General features: G+C 39.3%; 1 protein-coding gene across 3 annotated transcripts in view; it reads left to right on the top strand.

Moving 5' to 3' along the window:
* Positions 1 to 20,177, top strand: part of TULP4 (TUB like protein 4) — a 239,541-nt gene that overhangs the window by 45,852 nt on the left and 173,512 nt on the right. The window contains exons 2-3 of one of the 3 annotated variants that reach the window (XM_027056542.2): positions 19,567 to 19,931; positions 20,030 to 20,112. The gene's annotated coding sequence lies outside the window, so the exon portion shown is untranslated. Of the gene's footprint in view, positions 1 to 19,566; positions 20,118 to 20,177 lie in introns of all 3 variants that reach the window. The other 2 variants (XM_027056541.2, XM_027056540.2) reach the window with 2 other exon arrangements.

The following is a 20,177-nucleotide window of genomic DNA, read 5'->3' as shown; positions in this document are numbered from 1 at the left end:
TCAATGAAGAGCCCATTGCAGGGCTTGAACCCACAAACCATGAAATCATGACCTGAGCCAAACTCAAGAATCAGACACTTAACCTCCTGAGCTACCCCAGTGCCTGCTCTAGCTTACTTTATTGTAAGAATACAGTATATGATATATATATAACATACAAACTGTGTGTTAATTGTTTATGTTACTGGTAAGGCTTCTGCTTAACAGGCTATTAATAGTTAAGTTTTTGGGGGAGTCAAAAGTTACATGTGGATTTTTAACTGCATTGGGGGTTTACTAAAATTTTTTTCTTTGTGTAATCTGATACACTTTACCTGTCAGATTTTTAAATCATTGATAATATTGTGATTACTGATATATTTGCATTTCTACCATCTCTGTTTTATTTTATTCTCCCTTTTGTTTCTTTTTCCTCTTTTCAGGGTACTGATTTGAGGTGTAGTGTCTTTGCCCCACCACCTTCATTTCTGGTCTTTTAGTGATTGCCCTTTAAATTTCACCATGCTTACCTAAATTAATCAAGTTTGAAGTTAATCAGCATTTTAACCACTCTCCTGGACAGTAATAAGGGCCTTAGAATACTTTAGTTCTGATCATCCTCCTTCTCATAAAAATATCCTTTTTTTAAAAAAATTTTCTATTTTCTCCTCTAAATAGACACAGGTTAGTGGTTAAACACATGGGGTGGATGCTGGTAGCCTGGTTTGATTCCTAGCTCTGGGCCTACCAGGTAAGTAATGCTGGGCAAAACACTTCCCTTTCCTGTGTCTCGGTTTCCTCACGTGTAAGTGTAGACAATAAAAGGACTTTGTCATAAGGTTAGGATTTAATAAGAAAATGTTTTTTAATGTTTTTATTTTTGAGAGAGACAGAGCATAAGCGGGAGAGGGGCAGAGAGAAGGAGACACAGAATCTGAAGCAGGCTCCAGGCTCTGAGCTGTCAGCACAAAGCCTGACAAAGGGCTCAAAGCCATGAACTGGGAGATAATGAACTGAGCTGAAATGGGACGCTTAACTGGGCTACCTAGGCACCACTATATAAGGCTGGGGCTTTTAAATGAGAAATATAGTGCCTGTAAAGCATTTAGAACTATACCTAGCAAGGTCACCTGGTTGGCTCAGTTGGTTGAACGTCTGACTTGATTTTGGCTCAGGTCATGAACCTAGTGTTGTGGGATCGAGCCCTGCATCAGGCTTGGCACTGGGTGTGGAGCCTGCTTAAGATTTTCTCTCTCTGTCTCCCTCCCTTCCTCTGCCCCTCTCCCCTGCTTGAGTGTATGCTGTCTGTCTGTCTGTCTGTCTCTCTCTCTCTCTCTCCCTCTATCTCAAAAAAGAAAAAAAGAATTATACTTAGCAGTTAACAAGTACTGTATAAGTGTTTGCTATTATTGTTGTTCTTTTTTGAAAAGACAGTTTAATTTTACCTGTATGTTTAACTTTTTGTTTTCATTGTTTCTTCTTCTGAGACCTTCCTTCTGGGTCATTTTCCTTTTACCTGAACAATATCCTTTGGAAGTTATTTTCTGAGGTCAGTTGTTTTAAAAATTTAGCTTTTGTTCTTTTTAAAATGTCCTATTATTCAACAGTAATTTTTTTTTTTTTGCAGTTTTATACATTTATTTGACAATCAGCAATTAGTTCTCTCAATATTAATTATTAAAGGACAGTTCTTCCAGGTATGTAATTCTTTGTTATATGTCTGGCATCTAATTCTGTATTTTTCTCCCAGTACTTTGAAGATTTAGTTCATTGATTTCTGATGCCGTTGTTGCTATGAGATGTCTGCTGTCAGTCTGATTGTCATTCTTTTGGAAGTACTGGTCTTATTTTTGGCTGCTTTTCAACTCCTCTCTCTGTATTTTACTAAAATGTGTGCAGATGTGGATTTCTTTTTTATTTATCCTGATTGGTGTATATTGTGCTTCTTGTATCTGTGGACCTTTTATCAGTTCTGGCAGATTCTGTCATTATGTCTTTAGATCTTTTCCATTTTCTCTTTTCTGTCTTTTTGGAATTCCAGTTAGATTGGTCCTCTTCCATCTATCCTCTGTTTCTCTTAATTTCTCCTTTATATTTCCTGCTACAAAAGATTTCACAGAATTCTTGAGCTATTAGATCTAGTTCATTAATTCTTTCTTTTAGCTGATATTGCACTCATAAATTGTATTCAGTTTTAGTGATTAGTTTTCCCTTGCTGAAAGTTTTATTTGGTTCTCTCTGGTCATTTTAGATCTTATTGCTTGCTTTTTCATTCCTTTAAGCATTTCAGGTATTTTATTTCTTCCTTCCCAATCGTATACTGTTTATTTCCTTTTCTTGTCTTATTGCATTAGCTGGGACTTCCCGTACAATGTTGAAAAGCAGTGGTGAGAGAGGAAATCCTTGCTTTGTTCTTCACCTTATCGGGAAAGCTTTGAGCTTCTCACCATTAAGTAGCTGAATGTCTTTTGTAGATATTCTTTATCAAGTTGAGGAAGTTCCCCTCTATTCCTAGTTTACTGACAGTTTTTATCATGAATGGGTGTTGGATTTTGTCAAATGATTTTTTTTTACATTTATTGATATGACCATGTAATTTTTATTTAGCCTGTTGATGTGGTTGATTACAATAGTTGGTTTTTGAATGCTGAACCAGCTTTGTGTACTTAGGATAAATTTCACAGTTGTATTTAATTCTCTTTACATATTATTTGATTCAGTTTACTAATATTTCTTGAGGATTTTTATATCTATTCCATGAGAGATACTGGTCTCTAGTTTTATTTTTTTGTAATGTCTTTGTCTGGTTTTGGTATTAGGATAATTCTGGCCTCATGGAATGAGTTAGGAAGTATTCTCTTTGCTTCTATCTTTTGATGAAAGAGATTATAGAGAATTGGTCTAATTTCTTTAAGATATTTTTAAAGAAATATTTATTTTTGAGAAAGAGAGAGACAGAGTGCAAGCAGGGGGAGTGGCAGAGAGTGAGGGAGACACAGCGTCCGAAGCAGGTTCCAGGCTCTTAGTTGTCAGCACAGAGCCCGACACGGGGCTCAAACTCATGAACTGCGAGATCATGGCCTGAGACAAAGTTGAACACTTAACTGACTGAGCCACCCAGGTGCCCCTAGATTATAGAGAATTGGTATAATTTATTATTCAAATGTTTGGTAGAACTCACCAGTGAATCCACCTGGGCTAGTGCTTTCTGTTTTGCAGTGTTCTTAATTATTGGTTCCATTTCTTTAATAGGTATAGGACTAGTCAGATTGTTCGTTCTTCCTGTGTACATTTTCACAGGTTATGTCATTCTAGGAATTGGTTTATTTCATCTAGATTATCAAATAGTATTCCTTGATTACCCTTTTTAATGTCTGTCCATGGGATCTGTAGTGATGTCCCCTCTTATATTTCTAATTTTAGTAATTTGTGTCCTTTTCCTTTTTTTTATTAGCCTGGTTAGAGGCATTCAATTTTATTGATCTTTTCAAAAACCAGTTTGTGGTTTTGTTGATTTCTCTCTATTGTTAACTATTTTTGGTTTCGTTGATTTGTGCTCTAATTCTTATTATTTCTTTTCTTCTGCTTACTGTAGATTTAATTTCTTTGTCTTTTTCTAGTTTCCTAAAGTAGAAGCTTAGATGGTTGATTTTAGATCTTTCATCTTTTACTAATATATGCATTTAAAATTGTAAATTTCCCTCTAAGCATTGTTTTCACTGCATTTCACAAATTTTAAGTTGTATTTTCATTTTCATTTAGTTCAAAATGTTTTCAGTTTCTCTTGAGATTTCCTCTATGACCCATGTGTCGCTAGAAATGTATTGTTCAATCTCCAAGTATTTGGGAATTTTCCAGCTCTCTTTCTGTTACTGATATTTAGTTTAATTTAATTGTAAAGCAGAAATTGTATGATTTCTCTTCTTTTAAATTTGTTGTGGTGTGTTCCATGGCTCTGAATGTGGTGTATTTCAGTGAGTGTTCCATGTGAACTTGAGAAAAATGTGTATTCTGGTGTTGTTGGATGAAATAATCTATAGATGTTCATTGTATCTAGTTGATTGATGATGGTGTTGAATACCAACTATGTCCTAACTGATTTTCTGCCTGCTGGATCTGTCCATTTCTTTTTTATTAAAAAAATTTTTTTTAAACTTTTATTTATTTTTGAGAGACAGAAACAGAGTGCAAGTGGGTGAGGGGCAGAGACAGAGGGAGACACAGAATTGGAAACAGGCTCCAGGCTCTGAGCTGTCAGCACAGAGCCTGACGCGGGGCTCGAACTCACGGACTGTGAGATCATGGCCTGAGCCAATGTCAGATGCTTAACTGACTGAGCCACCCAGGTGCCCCAGATCTGTCCATTCCTGATAGAGGGTTGTTGAAGTCTCTGATATAATAGTGGATTAATCTGTTTCTCCTTGCAGTGTTTCATTTTTGCTTTATGTAATTTGATGCTGTGTGGTTAGATACATACATATTAAGGATTATTATGTCTTTTTGGGGGAATTGACTCTATAATTACATAATGCCCTTATTTAACGTCCTGATACCTTTGATTGTTTTGAAGTTTGCTCTGTTTGATATTAATATAGGTACTCCCCACTTTTTATTAGTATTGGCATGGTATATCTTTCTCTAATCATTTACTTTTTTTCTTTTTTTAAGTTTATTTGGTTTCAGAGAGAGAGAAAGAATGCATGCCTGAGGAGGAGGGGGGGCAGAGAGAGAGGAGAAAGAATCCCAAGTAGGCTCCGCACTGACAGAGGGGCTCAGTCTCACAAACTGTGAAATCATGACCTGAGCCAAAATCAAGAGTCAGACACTTGCGCCACTCAGGTGTCCCTGTATCCATTTACATTCATTCATTCATTCATTCATTCATTCATTCATTCATTCATTGTTTAGAGAAAGAGAGGGCACAGGTGAGGGGCAGAGAGAGAGAGAGAAGGAGAGAAGAAGGGCTCACCTGAAGCGGGGCTCGAGCTCACCCAATGTGGGACTCGAACTCATGAACTGTGAGATCATGACCTGAGCCAAAGTCAGATGGTTAACAACTGAGCCACCCAGGCGCCCTATCCATTTACTTTTAATGTGTAAGTGTCTAATATATTTAAAATGGGTTTCTTGTAGACAACATATAGTTGGGTCTTGTTTGATCCACTCTGACAGTCTGTGTCTTTTAATTGGTGCATGTAGAACACTGACTCACAGTGATTTTTGATACAGTTGGATTAACATCTACCATATTTCTTACTGTTTTCTGTTTGTTGCTCTTGTCCTTTGATCCTGTTTTTTTTGGTCTTCTCTTTTTCTGCCTTTTGTGGTTTAATTGAACATTTTATATGATTTCTTTTTTTCTTTCGTTTTAGCATATCTTTTATACTTTTTTTTTATTTTAGTAGGTTGCCCTAGAGTTTGCTATGTATATTTATAACTAATCCCAAGTTCACTTTCAGATAACATTAATACTACTTCATGGGTAGTTTTAATACTTTGTAATAACAGAATATCCTAATTCCTCCCTTCTGTTCCTTGTGGCACTGCTGTCATTCATTTCACTTATAAATAAGCATACATAAGCACGTATATATGTATATATATTCACACACTCATAATTGAATATATTTTTGGTATTATTATGAACACATTTATCTGTTAGATGATTAAAAATGAGACCTTTACTTCTTTGGTTCTCTTTCTTTATATCGGTCTGAAGTTTTGACTTATATCATTTTCCTTTTCTCTGAAGAACTTCTTTTAACATTTCTTCTAAGGTATGCCTACTGGTGACTGATTTCCTCAATTTCGTTTGTCTGAGAAAGTCTTTGTCTTTCACTTTTGGAGGGTAAGTTTACAGGGTGCAGAATTCTAGGTTGGTGGGTTTTTCTTAGCACTCTAACATTTCATTTCATTCTCTTCTTGCTTGCATGGTTTCTGAGGAGGAAGTTGGGCATAATTTTTATCTCTGTTTCTCTATAGGTGAGGAGTTTTTTCCCTCTGGCTTCTGTTAGGATTTTTTCCTTTATGTTTGATTTGATGTAGTTTGAAAGTGATACCTAGGTATGGCTTAGGGCATTTTCCCTGCTTGGTGTTCTCTGAGCTTCCTGAATCTGTGCTTTGGTATCTGACATTAATTTAGCATATAATGCAGGCTTTATAGTTTCAGGTGTTCCTTCTGTTCCTGTTACCTGTATGTTATACCTTTTGTAGCTGTGCCACTGTTATTGGATATGTTGCTGTTTTTTCAGTCTTTTTTCTCTTTGCTTTTCAGTTTTGGTGATTTCTGTTGAGATATCCTCAAGCAGGGGTGCCTGGTTGGCTCATTTGGTTGAGTGTACAACTCTTTTTTTTTTTTTTTAATATTTAATCTTCTATTTATTTTTGAGAGAGAGAGAGTGTGAGCAGGGGAGTAACAGAGAGAGAGGGAGACATAGAATCTGAAGCAGGCTCCCGGCTCTGAGCTGTCAGCACAGAGCCTGACACGGGGCTCAAACCCAAGAACCATGAGATCATGACTTGAGCCAAAGTTGGACGCTTAACCAGCTGAACCACCCTGGTGCCCCAAGTGTAAAACTGTGGATATTGGTTCAGGTCATGATCCCAGGGTTGTGGGATTGAGCTCCACATTGAGCTCTGTGCTGAGCATGGAGCCTACTTAAGATTCTCTCTCTCTTCCTCTGCTCCTCTCCCCTGCTCACACTCTCTCTCTATTTAAAAAAAAAAAAAAAAAAAAGGAGAGATAGAGACTCAAGCAATGAGATTCTTTCTTCTGCTGTGTCCAGTCTGCTAATAAGCCTATCAAAGACATTCTTCATTTCTGTTACACTATTTTTGGTCTGTAACATTTCTTTTTTGTTCTTTTTTAGAATTTCTGTGTCTCTGCTTATATTGCTCATCTGTTCTTATATGCTGTCTACTTTATCCATTAGAGCACTTAGCATATTAATCATTGTTGTTTTAACTTTCTGGTCTGATAATTCCAGCATACCTGCCATTTCTGAATGTGGTTATGATGCTTGCTCTGCCTCTTCAAATTTGTTTTTTGTCATTTAGGGGCTCCTGGGTGGCTCTAGTTGGTTAAGCTTGGTTAAGCTCAGGTCTTGATCCCACAGTCGTGAGTTCAAGCTCTGTGTTGGGCTCTGTGCTGGGTGTGAAGCCTATTTAAAAATTGTTTTCTGTCATTTAATATGTCCTGTAATTTTTTCTTGGTAGTGGGACATGATTTACTGGTTAAGAAACTGTTGTAAATAGATGGTAAGGTGTGGGGGGAGGAGAAGCATCCTACTATCATATGATTACATCTCAGTAAGTGGGTGTGTGTGAACATGTTTTTTTTTGTGTGTGATGAAAAATGGATAACATAAAATTTACCATCTTACCCATTTCTAAGGTGTACAGTTCAGTAGTGTTAAGTATATGCATATTGTTGTGCAACCGATCTCCAGAATTTTTTATCTTGTAAAACTGAAACTCTGTACCCATTAGACAATGACTTCCCTTTCCTCCCTCCTCCGAGCTCCTGGGAATCGCCATGCTACTTTGTGCTTATGTGACTTTGACTTCTCTAGCTACCTCCTATAAAATTTTTTTTTTTAACGTTTATTTATTTTTGAGACAGAGAGAGACAGAGCATGAACAGGGGAGGGGCAGAGAGAGAGGGAGGCATAGAATCTGAAGCAGGCTCCAGGCTCCGAGCCATCAGCCCAGAGCCCGACGCGGGGCTCGAACTCACGGACCGCGAGATCGTGACCTGAGTTGAAGTTGGACGCTTAACCGACTGAGCCACCCAGGCGCCCCTTGCTACCTCCTATAAACAGAATAATTTACTTGTCTTTTTGTGACTAGCTTGTTTAACTTAGCATAATGCCTCAAGGTTTATCTACATTATGGCATGTGTCAGAATTTCCTTCTTTTTTAAGGTCAGATAATATGTCTTTATATGTATATACCACATTTTATTTATTCATTCATCTGATGGACCACTGGTTGTGTCCACCTCTTGGCTGTTGTAAGTAATGCTTCGGTGAACGTGGGTGTGCAAATGTCTCTTCAAGGTTCTGCTTTCCATTTTTTTGGGGATATACCCACAAGGGGAATGGCTGGGTCATATGGTACCTTTTTGAGGAACCTCCATACTGTTTTCCATAGCAGTTATACCACTTTGCAATCCTACCAACAGCATCCTAATGGGTGTGAAGTGATACCTCATTGTAGATATATATGTGTATGAACAGATGTCATGCTAACATTCTTTTGAGTTTCTTCAAAATGCTGTTTTCTCTTCTGCTATGGTCTTTATATAAGCTATCCCATTTGCTTGGAATGTCTGCCCTTGCCTCCTCCACCCCCTCTTCCATGTATTTAACATGTGTTCTTCCTTCAGATTGCAGCTCTCAGACCACTATGTGTCTCTCCCTTGTGGCATTTGTCATAGCCTTGATTATATGACTGATGTCTAGTTTTCATCACTGGACTGTAGGCTCCTTGAAGGTAGGACCATATCTGTATTTACTTACAATTGCCTTCTAGCACCTAAATTTGTGCCTAATATATGACAACAACAGCGCTAATGATAATCACTAGTACTGTGTAGCATTTACTAGGTGCCAGACACTATTTTTAAAAATATGTAAAGTACTCTTTTTAGTGTACAGTTGTATGCATTTTTTATAAAAGTAGGCTCCATGCCCAATGTGGGGCTTGAACTCATGACCCTGAGATCAAGCGTTGCATGCTGTGCCCACTGAGCCAACCAGGCACCCACCCCTCCACAGTTCTGTGCATTTTGACAAATGTAAACAGTTGTGTAACCACACCGTATCAAAATATGGAACAATTCCATCACTCCCCGAAATTTCTCTGTGCTTCCCTCTCCTCTTTTTTTTTCCTCCCAGTGTTACGGAGATATAAGCGACATATAACATGTAAGTGTAAGTTTAAGGTGTATGACACAATGGTATGATACACTTATATATTGCAAAATGATTACCACAGTGGGGTTAGTTAACACCTACATCACCTCACATAATACCATTTCTTTTTCATGGTGAGAACTTTTAAGATTTATTCTCATCACCTGTCAGGTGTAAACACAGTGTTGTTAACTAAACTCATTGTGCTGTGTCTTACACCCCCAGAACTTTGGGTCTCAGTCTTTTATTGTGGGCCTTTGCCCCTGGACTGGTTTCACATATTTTTCTCAGTCCCCCGTCCCCTTTTAGATGGGACAGGATGTCTAGAATGGGCTGGAATTGGGTATTCTCTTCCCCCAGGTCAGTTAGATTCGGATAAAATCCTGGTTGGTTATACCTTTGTTAAATAGTTTTTCCTGAAGGCAGACCTTGTTAAGAAGAAAAGAAGGCTCTCATATATTTCAAAAGAATGCTGTTGTATATTTCTTATATATTCCTTTTCCCTTCTCCCTGCTGGAAGCCTGAGGGGATTTTCCTCTGATATTTACTATGAGGACCTAGTGAACTCCTGGAGGTAAAACTCACAAAGTTTAGGGGCTCTGATAGCTGGGTCCCCCTGGAGTTTTTCTGTCTCCTGCTTGGCCACACTGTACCTCCAGCAGTCCATCAGTTCCAGTTCAGGTTTCCCATGGGACAGGTTCCCTTGGAGGTTTCGGCTCACCAGTTTCTGTTCTGGCAAGTATAATTCTTCGTTATTAGTCTTTTGGTCTTTCCAGTTTTAGGGGCAGTGGTTTGCCCCATCACTCACTTTTCTTACAGATCTAAGAAGAGTTGATTTTTTCTGTTTGTTGAGCTTTTTATTTAATTAGGACAGAGTGACAATTTCTAGGCTTCTTATATGCCAGACTGGAACCCTAAAATCCAAACCTAAATTCTAAATTTAAATTATTTTAAGTTTTGTTTATGTTCATTTCACTGTCTGAAGTCCAAAGGATCTAAATTTGTTGTTGCTACTGACAGCTTGTGATGACTTATTTTCTTTGTATGTTTGGTAATTTTTGATTGGTAATTGAATTTTGGTTAAATCTCATCTGTGGGAATCCTTAGGTCCTAAATTGGGAATGTTTTCATGCTGAAAAGATTTGCATTTGCTCCAACCCAGAACCGTGGAGTGATAGAAGTCTGAGATAGCTTTAGTTTCCTTGGTGGGTCCTGCAGAATGTGTACGATTCAGTCTTTCCACCTGGAGGTTGGACCAAAGTTTGGGTATCTGATGGGGGGACCACTTGTTTGTTTTGTCCAAGACAGAGGGATTTCCTGTGATAGGGGACTTTCAGTGTAAAACTGGGACAGTTCTGGGCAAACTGGGATGCTGAGGCACCCTCATTCTGATTCCAGTGTTTATATCTGCATTTGTCCAGACAATTCTGGACAAATATGTGTTTTATATCTGCATTTGCCAGATAACCCTGGCTTTCTCATATGTATGTATGTGCCTTCCTTAGAGATTTCTCATACTTTCCTGCAAATCCAGCAAAAGATTAAGTCTGTTGTAATTTACCCAAGATCTGGCTATGTAGTTAATGGGCAGGCCTTTCAGAGCATCCTGGAAGTCTAATCTGTAATTTCACTTTTTGCTTAAGTTACTGTGAATGTTACTGTGTCTCTCCGTAGTCTTCTACAATATAATTATTAGTGGTTACTTAATATTCTGTTTTATGTCTGTGCCAACATGTACTGAATCAATATATATATGAAAATGCTGTGGTAGAAATACTTATAGCTAAATCTTTGCAGGATTGAACATTATTTCCTTGTGATAAATTTCCAGAAGTAGAATTGCTGAATCAAAAGGTTTGCATCATTTTAAGTCCTTTGAATTATATCACCAAATTGGTTTCCCATTTCTGTACACCTTATATGACACTGGGAATTATCATTTTGTTTCGGTCTTTGTCACTTTGATAAATGAAATACTCTCCCTTTTTAAGTAAGGCACATGGCTTCGTACTGGTGAGCCCCATATATGATACCATAGTATTTCAACAGCAGTTTCAGATCTAGATTCACTCTTAGAAGTTTCTTGCCCACACTCACTGTCTTTGAAACTGATAATCAAGCTGTTTGTCTTACAGCCTTCATGTCCTTCACTCTATATACAGATAGATGCTCATGTTCTTAGAACTGGCTGTTGAAATCAGGCACAGAAAGTAAATAGGGAGTAGCTTTCCCTGAAAATGTGCCTCTTTACTGTTCTCTGAACACAGCAGTGGACCCACAGCTTCCTCACTTGAATTCTTTACTTACATGTGCTTCAGTGCCTGTCAGCCTTAAGCTTCAGTAGGCCCAGATTCTGAGTGGTTGGTGTAGACCCAGGCTTTGTATGGAGAACCTCATCTGTCAGTATTTGTTTCCCTTTTTTTTAGAAGACGCTGGGGCCCTATAGCATACCTAGTACCTTAGTGAACACTTACTTAAATGCAGTACTGGTGGGTGCTGTGGGTGAGATGAAAATCGAGTGTAGGACTTTGTTTTTTAGTAGGTATGATGAATTAAACAGGAAGATAGCTCTACCATGGGCAGAGGAGGTCCTTGCCACTTGAGTCTGTGTAGTGCTTTGGTGGACTGTGTCTGAAGGAACTGGTGCTATTCTGAATAAGACACAAGTTTTCTGAGGAAGGCATCTCTAAAATTGATGGTGCACGTCGATGGGAAAGTGATTTGATATGAATACACTTGTAGTAAGTGTGCATCTTTTGAGCAAGGCTTGGCAGAAGCCATGCACACGTCTTTATTTTCTCAGTAGCATGCTTTGAGAACTGAGAGCCAGAGGATGATAGCACAGTAAATATATTAGATCATGATTGAACTCCATTGTCTTTGCTGGGGTGTTGTGACATTTTCATGTATGTAGTTGTTCATATGTAGGTGGCCATATGACAAGTCATTTCTGAGAGTATCCCTGCCTTAAAAGGCAGTCTTGGAAGGCATATTTGAACTAGCCTCTAAGCAGCTATTGAAATGAATTAGGAACCAGTTAGAACCACCTTGGACTAGGTGGATATTCAAGGGTTGTGGAAAATTCCCCAGGGGAAGGAGTGTCTGTAATTAGAGGCAAGTCATTATAGTTACTTTAGTGAAAAAGAAATGTAGAGTTCAGGGTCTGCTGAACTCTGCCTTTCCAGCTGTGAAAAGGGGGCAGCCAGGGGAGGCTGGAGCATGGAGTGAGTCACCCTGGCCATAGAGCTGAGTCTAAGACAATAGATAAGCAGGACAGCACAGTTGCTGTCCCTCAAGTAGAAATTGGGGTGTGTTTAATTTTTATCACCAAGCAGGAATACTCATTGTCCTTTCCTTTCTTCTCTCCATCCCTAAACAAGTCTGTAATCAAAAACTTAAACTTCAAGGTGTTTGGAATATTTTACTCCAAAGTTGCTGCTGTGTTTTTCTTTCTGCTTTGTATTCATCTAACATTTATATATTTTTTCCTGAAATAGACTTTTTGCTTCTCATCTCAATCTTCTGCTTAACCATTCTCTTAAATTTTTATCCTTTAGAAAGAAATGTAACTTTATTCTGAAATTTTATCTCCATTTGTTACTCCTAAAGCTTTTTTTTTTTTTTAAATATTTATTTTGAGAGAGAGAAAGAGAGAACAAGCAGTGGGGGGACACAGGGAGAGAGAATCCCAAGCAGGCTCTGTGCTGTCAGCATGGGACCTGAGGGGCTTGATCTCCTGAACCGTGAGATCATGATTTAAGCCCATATCAAGAGTCAGACACTTAACTGAGCCATCCAGGTGCCCCCATTCTTTATTCTTAATATGCATTTTCTTTGTGGATGTCTTTTTTTTTTTTTTAACGTTTATTTATTTTTGAGACAGAGAGAGACAGAGCATGAACAGGGGAGGGGCAGAGAGAGAGGGAGACACAGAATCTGAAACAGGCTCCAGGCTCCGAGCTGTCAGCACAGAGCCCGACGCGGGGCTCGAACTCACGGACCGTGAGATCATGACCTGAGCCGAAGTCGGACGCTTAACCGACCAAGCCACCCAGGCGCCCCTGTGGACGTCTTCTTAACTTGAGAACTAAAACAGTGTCTTTGGTACTTTACTGGGGTTTTCTACATTGTGAGTGTACTCGTTAAGATTGGGTATAATAATTTTTAAAATTCTTTCCTAATTGATTTAAATTTAAGTTTTCTAAAAATCCCAAAGGATTGGTGCCTAATCTAGTTCACAGCTTATTAAACCTGTTTATTGTGAGCTATATCATACAAGTAGAATATGTCAGATCTATAGATAGTAAATAATAATTACAGAGTGAGCACCCTGTAACCACCACCCCAATCAGGACATAGAATATTGCCAACACCCCAGCAACACCCATTCACAGTCTTGTACCCCAAGGTAACCACGGTATTGCTTTATGTTATAAAAGTTTTTAAAATGTTATATTATCTACGTATGCAGTCTTAACTAATAAAATTAGTTTGGCCTGTTGTGAACTTTATATAAATGGATTCATATTGTAGGTATTTTTTTCATTTGATCCCTTTGTTCAACATTATGTTTGTGAAATTCACCCATGTTCTGTATTGTGTTCATTTACAGTGCTGTGTACAATTCTGTTGTTTGAATGTGACACACTCTATCCATTCAGGTTGGTTTCATTTTTTGGCTAATGTTAGTGATGCTGCTACTACAGCTGTGTGTCTTTCTCAGGAGCGCTGGTGAAGGATGTGTCTAGTGCACGTGTTCAGGAGTGAGATTGCTTTTTGCAGAGTACTCTGATCTTCAGTAGTATTAGCTAATACCAAGGTTTCCAGAGTGGTTGCGTTCTTGTAACTTTTAATGAATATATTTCTATCAAAATTGTGGAAATGGAAAATATCTTCCCTAATTTATTTTATCTCTGATCTTTAACATTAATTCAGATGATTAAAAAATAAACCAAAAATGTATTTTTCTCCCACCACCCCCCACTTAGTGAATTTTACCCATGTTTGTGGAAAGTAGGATTCAGATAGACCAAAATAAACTGTAGTGAAAACAACTCTAGTTAGAAAAAAGAGTATCTAATTACAGATGAGGGAGGCAGAGAATTCAGCACAGGGCATTTTGCATAGTAAGTATTCAGTTTAGATTTGCTGATTGATTAATCCAGAAGTATCTAATTCCGACAGGGTTTCCTTCCCTGAACAACATACCATTCTGTCCCTAAATTGTATTTTTCAAAGTTCGGGACTCCTAATTTGCCATTAAGAACTGGATAGTATGCAGGGTGCCTGGGTGCTCAGTCGGTTAAGTGTCCGACTTTGGCTCAGGTCATGATCTCATGGTTCGTGGGTTCAAGCCTTGCGTCGGGCTCTGTGCTGACATCTCAGAGCCTGGAGCCTACTTCAGATTCTGTGTGTCCCCCTCTCTCTGTTCTCCCCCCCTTGTTCTCCCCCACTTGCGCTCTCTCTCTTTCTTTCAAAAATAAATAAACGTAAAAAAAAAACAACTAGATATTATGGAAAGTTAGATTGGAAAGCATTTTATAAGCTTACTGACTCTTACACCACTGTCAGGTTATTAATTCAGTCAGACACATGTATTATTTAAGATTGTATCTCCATGAAGCAGGGATGGATTTTTCAGTGATATATAGAAATAGTCTGAAAATAAGCTGTAATTACCAGAAGCAGGTCTGGGCCTGTATTACAGTGTTTAGGGTGAAAAACATCATAATGGCTGGGGTGCCAGGGTGGCTCATTGGGTTAAGCGTCTGACCTGGTCATGATTTCACAGTTTGTGAGTTTGAGCCCTGTGTCGGGCTCTGTGCTGACGGCTCAGAACCTGGAGCCTGCTTCGGATTCCGTGTCTCCCTCTCTCTCTGCCCTGTACCCACTTGTGTTCTGTCTCTCTCTGTCCCTCAAAATATAAATAAATGTAAAAAAAACAAAAAAACATCATAATGCCAAACTTTGGAGTATTTACTTTCAACCAGTTATCAAAAGACTTTGTATAAATAGTTGCTTTTCTTAATTTACTTGATTTTAAAATTAAGGTGAAATATATGTAAAAAAAACTTACATGTTAATCATTTTAAAGTGTACAGTTCAGTGGCTGTAAGTACATTTCCATTATTTTGCAGCTGTCATCACTGTCTATCTCTAAAAATTTTTTCATATCTCAAACTGGAATGCTGTACCCATGAAATAATGGCTTCTCAGTCCCTTCACCCCCAACCCCTAGCGGCTACCATTCCACTTTCAGTCTCTATGAATTTGCCTCTTCTAGATACTTCATAGAAGTGTGCTTATAATATTTGTGCGTAGTTATGTGACTGCCTTATTATTTTACTTAGCACAGTGTCTTCAGGGTTCATCCATGTTGTAGCATGTGTCCAACAGAAAGTTCTTTCTTCCTGAGGCTGAATCATATTTCACTGCACGTATATGCCACATTTGGCTTATCTGTTCATCTACCTATAGACACTTGGGTGGCTTCCACCGTTTGGCTATTGTGAATAATGCTGCCATGAACATGGGTGTAAAATACTATTGGAGTCCCTGCTTTCAGTTGAGTAGTCACTTTATATTTATTTATTTATTTATTTATTTATTTATTTATTTATTTAATATTTCTGTTTATTTTTGAGAGAGAGAGAGAGAGAGAGCGAGCGAACGCCAGCCAGGGAGGGGCAGAGAGAGAGAGGGAGACAGAGAATCTGAAGCAGGCTCCAGGCTCTGAGCTGTCAGCACAGAGCCCGACACGGGGCTTGAACTTGGGAACCTCAAGATCATGACCTGAGCTGAAGTTGGACGCTTAACTGACTGAGCCACCCATGCGCCCCTGAATAATCACTTTTTAATCTTTCTATACCAGACCCCTTTCACTTAGGAGTGTTGATTTGATAGTGAACTTCCCTCAGAAGCTATCCAGTATATCTTCATTTTCTCATCCTGATGAGAATAGAAGACTTTCTATTTATATCAATGGTAGCATTATAATGGGTGTCAGCCTTTCAGTAATTAGGATATTATGGTTGTGATTTTTTATTAGATTTTTGTATCCATTATTCATTTGAATCATCATAAAGTAGTATGTCATTTTTTCTTAAAATACCTGCTGTATTTGTTTAGCATATATAGTGCTCTGTAATTTTAAAAATTGGGTGAAAAAGCATAGCAATCTCTATAAAAACACTTTTGTCTGCTTTTACTATGGAGTTTTATCCTACATACTTGGGTGTAATAGTTATTTAAGGCTTATATTTCAGGGAGTTAGCATATTATCAGTGATTTTCAAACTTTTTTGGTGTCAGGGCCACTTTTTAGTCTCCCAGATTGTTGAAGACCCACAAGAACTTTTGTTTATGTGCATATTAGCTATTGATATTTACCATACTAGAAATTAAAACTGAGAAATTAAAAAAGATTACTAATTCATTAAAAAAATAAACCTATTAAATGTTTTAAAAAATATGTGTCTTATGAAAAATTACCATGTTTTTTAACTGAAAACATTTACCCAGAAGAATAGCATTATTTTACTTTTTGGCAAAATATCTTTCATGTCTGACTTAGTGAAAGATAGCTGGCTTCTTATATCTGCTTCTGTATTCAATCTGTTGCAGTATGCTGTTTTTGTTAAAATATATGAAGAAAATCTGACACACAGATATGTAGTTGGAAAAGGAAAAAGTATTAAAAAAAATTTTTTTTTAATGTTTATTCTTGAGAGAGAGAGACAGGGTGCGAGCAGGGGAGGGACAGAGAGAGAAGGAGACACAGAATCCGAAGCAGGCTTCATGCCCTGAGCCGTCAGCACAGAGCCCAACGTGGGACTCAAACTCATGAACCGTGAGATCATGACCTGAGCCTAAGTTGGGCGCTCAACCGACTGAGCCACCAGGCACCCTAAAAGGAAAAAGTATTTTAATAGCCTTTTCAGATAATCACGGATCTTTTTTCGATACCATACCAAAACTTAACAAGGTTAGTTTCTGAAAGGTCAGTAGCAATATGGAATTTTAAACATATCAGTGAATTTTTTTGTACTTGGTTAGATTAAAATCCTTTTGTCTTTCTTGCACCTTGGTAGCTCTTTTACTCAAGCATAATTTGTATCATCATCCGTCGGTCATTTGGAAAATACCAGTTCACCAAATTATATGAATTTCCTAAATACTGATATTCTATGAAATATGAAATACAGTATAAACAGTCCACATCTGTTAATGTTCCCTCCAGTCACATGCAGCATGTCGCTAAATCATGGGGAGCTATTAAGCTCACAGTGATAGATCCTAGTTTCCCCACAGTTCTGATTTTAACTTGAAAGCTCAACTTTTATTACAGGAGGCAAAGGCTGTCCATTGTTTTTCTTAAAGTGATGTGCTGCTTTTGTTCATATTCGAGAAGATGTCTGCCAAACACCCAAGCCTGAATTACCATAATTTGCCAGCCATTCTTCCCAGTAAACATGGTATTCCACACAAAAGACCTTGGTTCAGCTTGCAACTTAAACTACAGCACAAGGGCTTTTCCCAGGGTCACTTTTGTACTTCAGTGGTCGGCGGGGGTGCCTTCTGAGTGCTCACTGTTTTGAAACACAGAATATTAACCAACCATGCATTAGTGGTTGGGACTTAATGAAATTAATGATTTGTACTGCATCAAGAATATTCTTAAGTGAAGCTGGCGTACTTATTTATTTATAAAGTGGGCTCCACATCCATCACGGAGCCCAGTGCAGGTCTTGAACTCACAACCCCGAGATCAAGACCTGAGCTGAGATCAAGAGTTGGATGCTTAACTGACTGACCCACCCAGGTGCCCTGAAGCTGGCATTTAAAAAATTCCGACGAGTTCTGGTACATTTTGGTACCAGTGCCTTCACTGGTGTGAAAGAGCTGAGGTTGACCCACTATTGCTTTTGTATCATTGATACAATTGTCAATATAGTAAGGAAGGCAAATAATGTCTTAGTATTATTATGAAAATAATTTTGACTCCATGGACCCCGTAGGAGGATTTCAGGGAAACTGACAGCTTACACTGTCATATTTAATGTGGATGCTTTAACAATCATGGATCATGATGTTAAATAGTTCAAAACCCGTGTATATACAGCTGGGTCTTGAGAAGTTGTGTCTGCTTTTTCATCTGTGGCTGCCCCAAGTCAGAAGAAGGACCAAGGCTATTATACAGTGGTATTAGCATTTGAGGAGGAGGAACATGGCATTAATTTGAACTCTATAGCGTTTGTTTTTACTTTTTTTCCTCAGGAACAAGTGCTTCCTTGAGAGGATTCCTGAGAGAATTTGGTTGTTTTGATTTATAGGCTCATACAAAATACATATACTGTGACTCATCTGAATTAGAGTATCTTAAGGAAATTACGTGTAGCTGCTTGCCTTGCTCCTGCCTGGCTCCTATAAACTTTTACTGAATATCTAGTTTACACTGAGCTTATGCCAGGAATGAGAAAGAGTGGTTCCCAGCCTCCAGGAGCATAGAGAAGAGTGCTTGAATGCAGCGTGATGAGCGCTGTAGCAGAAGTTAGTGCGAGGTGCTCTGGGAAGCCTCGCAGGACAGGAGCTGTCGCAGGTGGTTTTAAAGGAAGTGTGCTGGTGCCTGGCAAGGAGTGGAGACACGAAGGAGAGGAGAACATAGTGCTTTGGGGGATAGGGAGTGGCCAGACGCCACGGTGGTAACACAGGCAGGGCTGGAGCTGGAGGCTGTGGCCGGAGAAGAGAAGGGTCTTGCTGGGATTTGATATCTTAGACCAGAGGTTCTCAAAGCCTAGTCCTCAGACCAGCAGCATTAACATCTCTGTGGAACTGGTTAGAAATTCAGATACCTGGGCCTGGCCTTTAGACTTTCGGTGGCAAGTATTCTGGGTGGAGGTAGTCTGTTTAACTAGCCCTCTAGGGGACTGCCTGGGCCAGGGGAGAACAGACCAGGCTCTTTAGGTGGCCTTGAAATTTAGAAAGGTCACCCTGAGGGCCCTCTAGAAGGTGGGACGGTGTGGGGAAGTTAGGGACCGTGTGTTTTTGTGGATGTGATGCAGGCCTGGACTGATGGCAGTAGGAAGGAAGAGAGGGTGGATTTGCTGGAGATGGATTCTTTAGGACTTTATTGCTCGTCCTGTTGCTAGTCAAAACCTGAGAACACGGCTGCTCTTGGCTCTGTGACCTGCGAGCAGTCAGGGATGGGGCTTTTCAAGGCCGTTGCTTCTTGTGTCTTCAGGCAACATCTTTTACCCATAGTGAAAAGATCAATTCAGATAACTTGCCTGCACCTCTTCAGTCTCCTTTTTGAGGTGCCTATGCAACTATAACTAGGATGATGGCCCCCGGAGGGATAAAGTTGCACACGCGGGACCCAGAGTCTTAGAAAGGACGGCATGGTGTGGGAGAATAGAGGGGAGGATTTCATTCAGACACGCCCAGCTCCTAGCAAGTTGCACAAGTGTTACATGGCGTTCAGCCTCTTGTGTTGTGTGCTGTCCATAAGCTGGCTAGGCGTGCCCTTTTGCTATGAGAGTTTTAGCAAGCAGTAGCTCCACTTGACATCTATATATGTGTGTGTAAAGATGGGGCCTCCCAGTTTCTGTTCAGCTAGAACTTTTCTTCTTCAGAAGTTCAAGTTCTTTTGTTCATATCCTGTTTTGTTTTTACAGATTTGTAAGACTCCAGGGCCTTCAAGCTGTGATCAGTCAGACGGTTCCTGAAACAGCTGGGAAAGAGGTGCTTTGGTGCCCATCGAAGAGCGCATGTCTTTGCATATCTAAGCCCTTCTTTGTACACATACACGTTTACACAGGAAGACAGGCTCACTCTGGCGCACACTTGAAGAGTTTTACAACTGATGAAAATTAATGCAAGACTCAGATGGAGCAACCTGACGCTGTGGGGCTCAGGAGCCTGGGGGGAGGAGGACGCTACTAGTGGTCAGTTTTCCACGCGCTCTTCGCGGTTGAAGAAAGTTTGCAGAAAGAAGAAAAGGAAACTTGCTCAGCTCAAGCCTCAGAAGCACCTCCCCAGGGTAAAAAGAGGGCTTGGTGAGAAGGTGGCCGGCAGTGAATTGTGGCTTCAAGCAGCACAGGAGGGGTCATGCAGTGAGTTTTGCACTTTATTTTCTAGTGGTTTTGGTGATCTGGACAGACTTCAAAACTCTGGACTGAGAAGTAACTCTGGCTGTGTGCTCGTGACTTCAGGAAAGCAAGGTCAGGTATGATGGGACAAGTCTGAACAATGGACTGGTTCCTTTGCCTTTTTCAGTTAACTATAT

Source organism: Acinonyx jubatus, chromosome B2 (assembly GCF_027475565.1).
Source record: "Acinonyx jubatus isolate Ajub_Pintada_27869175 chromosome B2, VMU_Ajub_asm_v1.0, whole genome shotgun sequence".
NCBI lineage: Eukaryota > Metazoa > Chordata > Mammalia > Carnivora > Felidae > Acinonyx > Acinonyx jubatus.
This window is presented reverse-complemented; position numbering and strand designations above follow the sequence as displayed.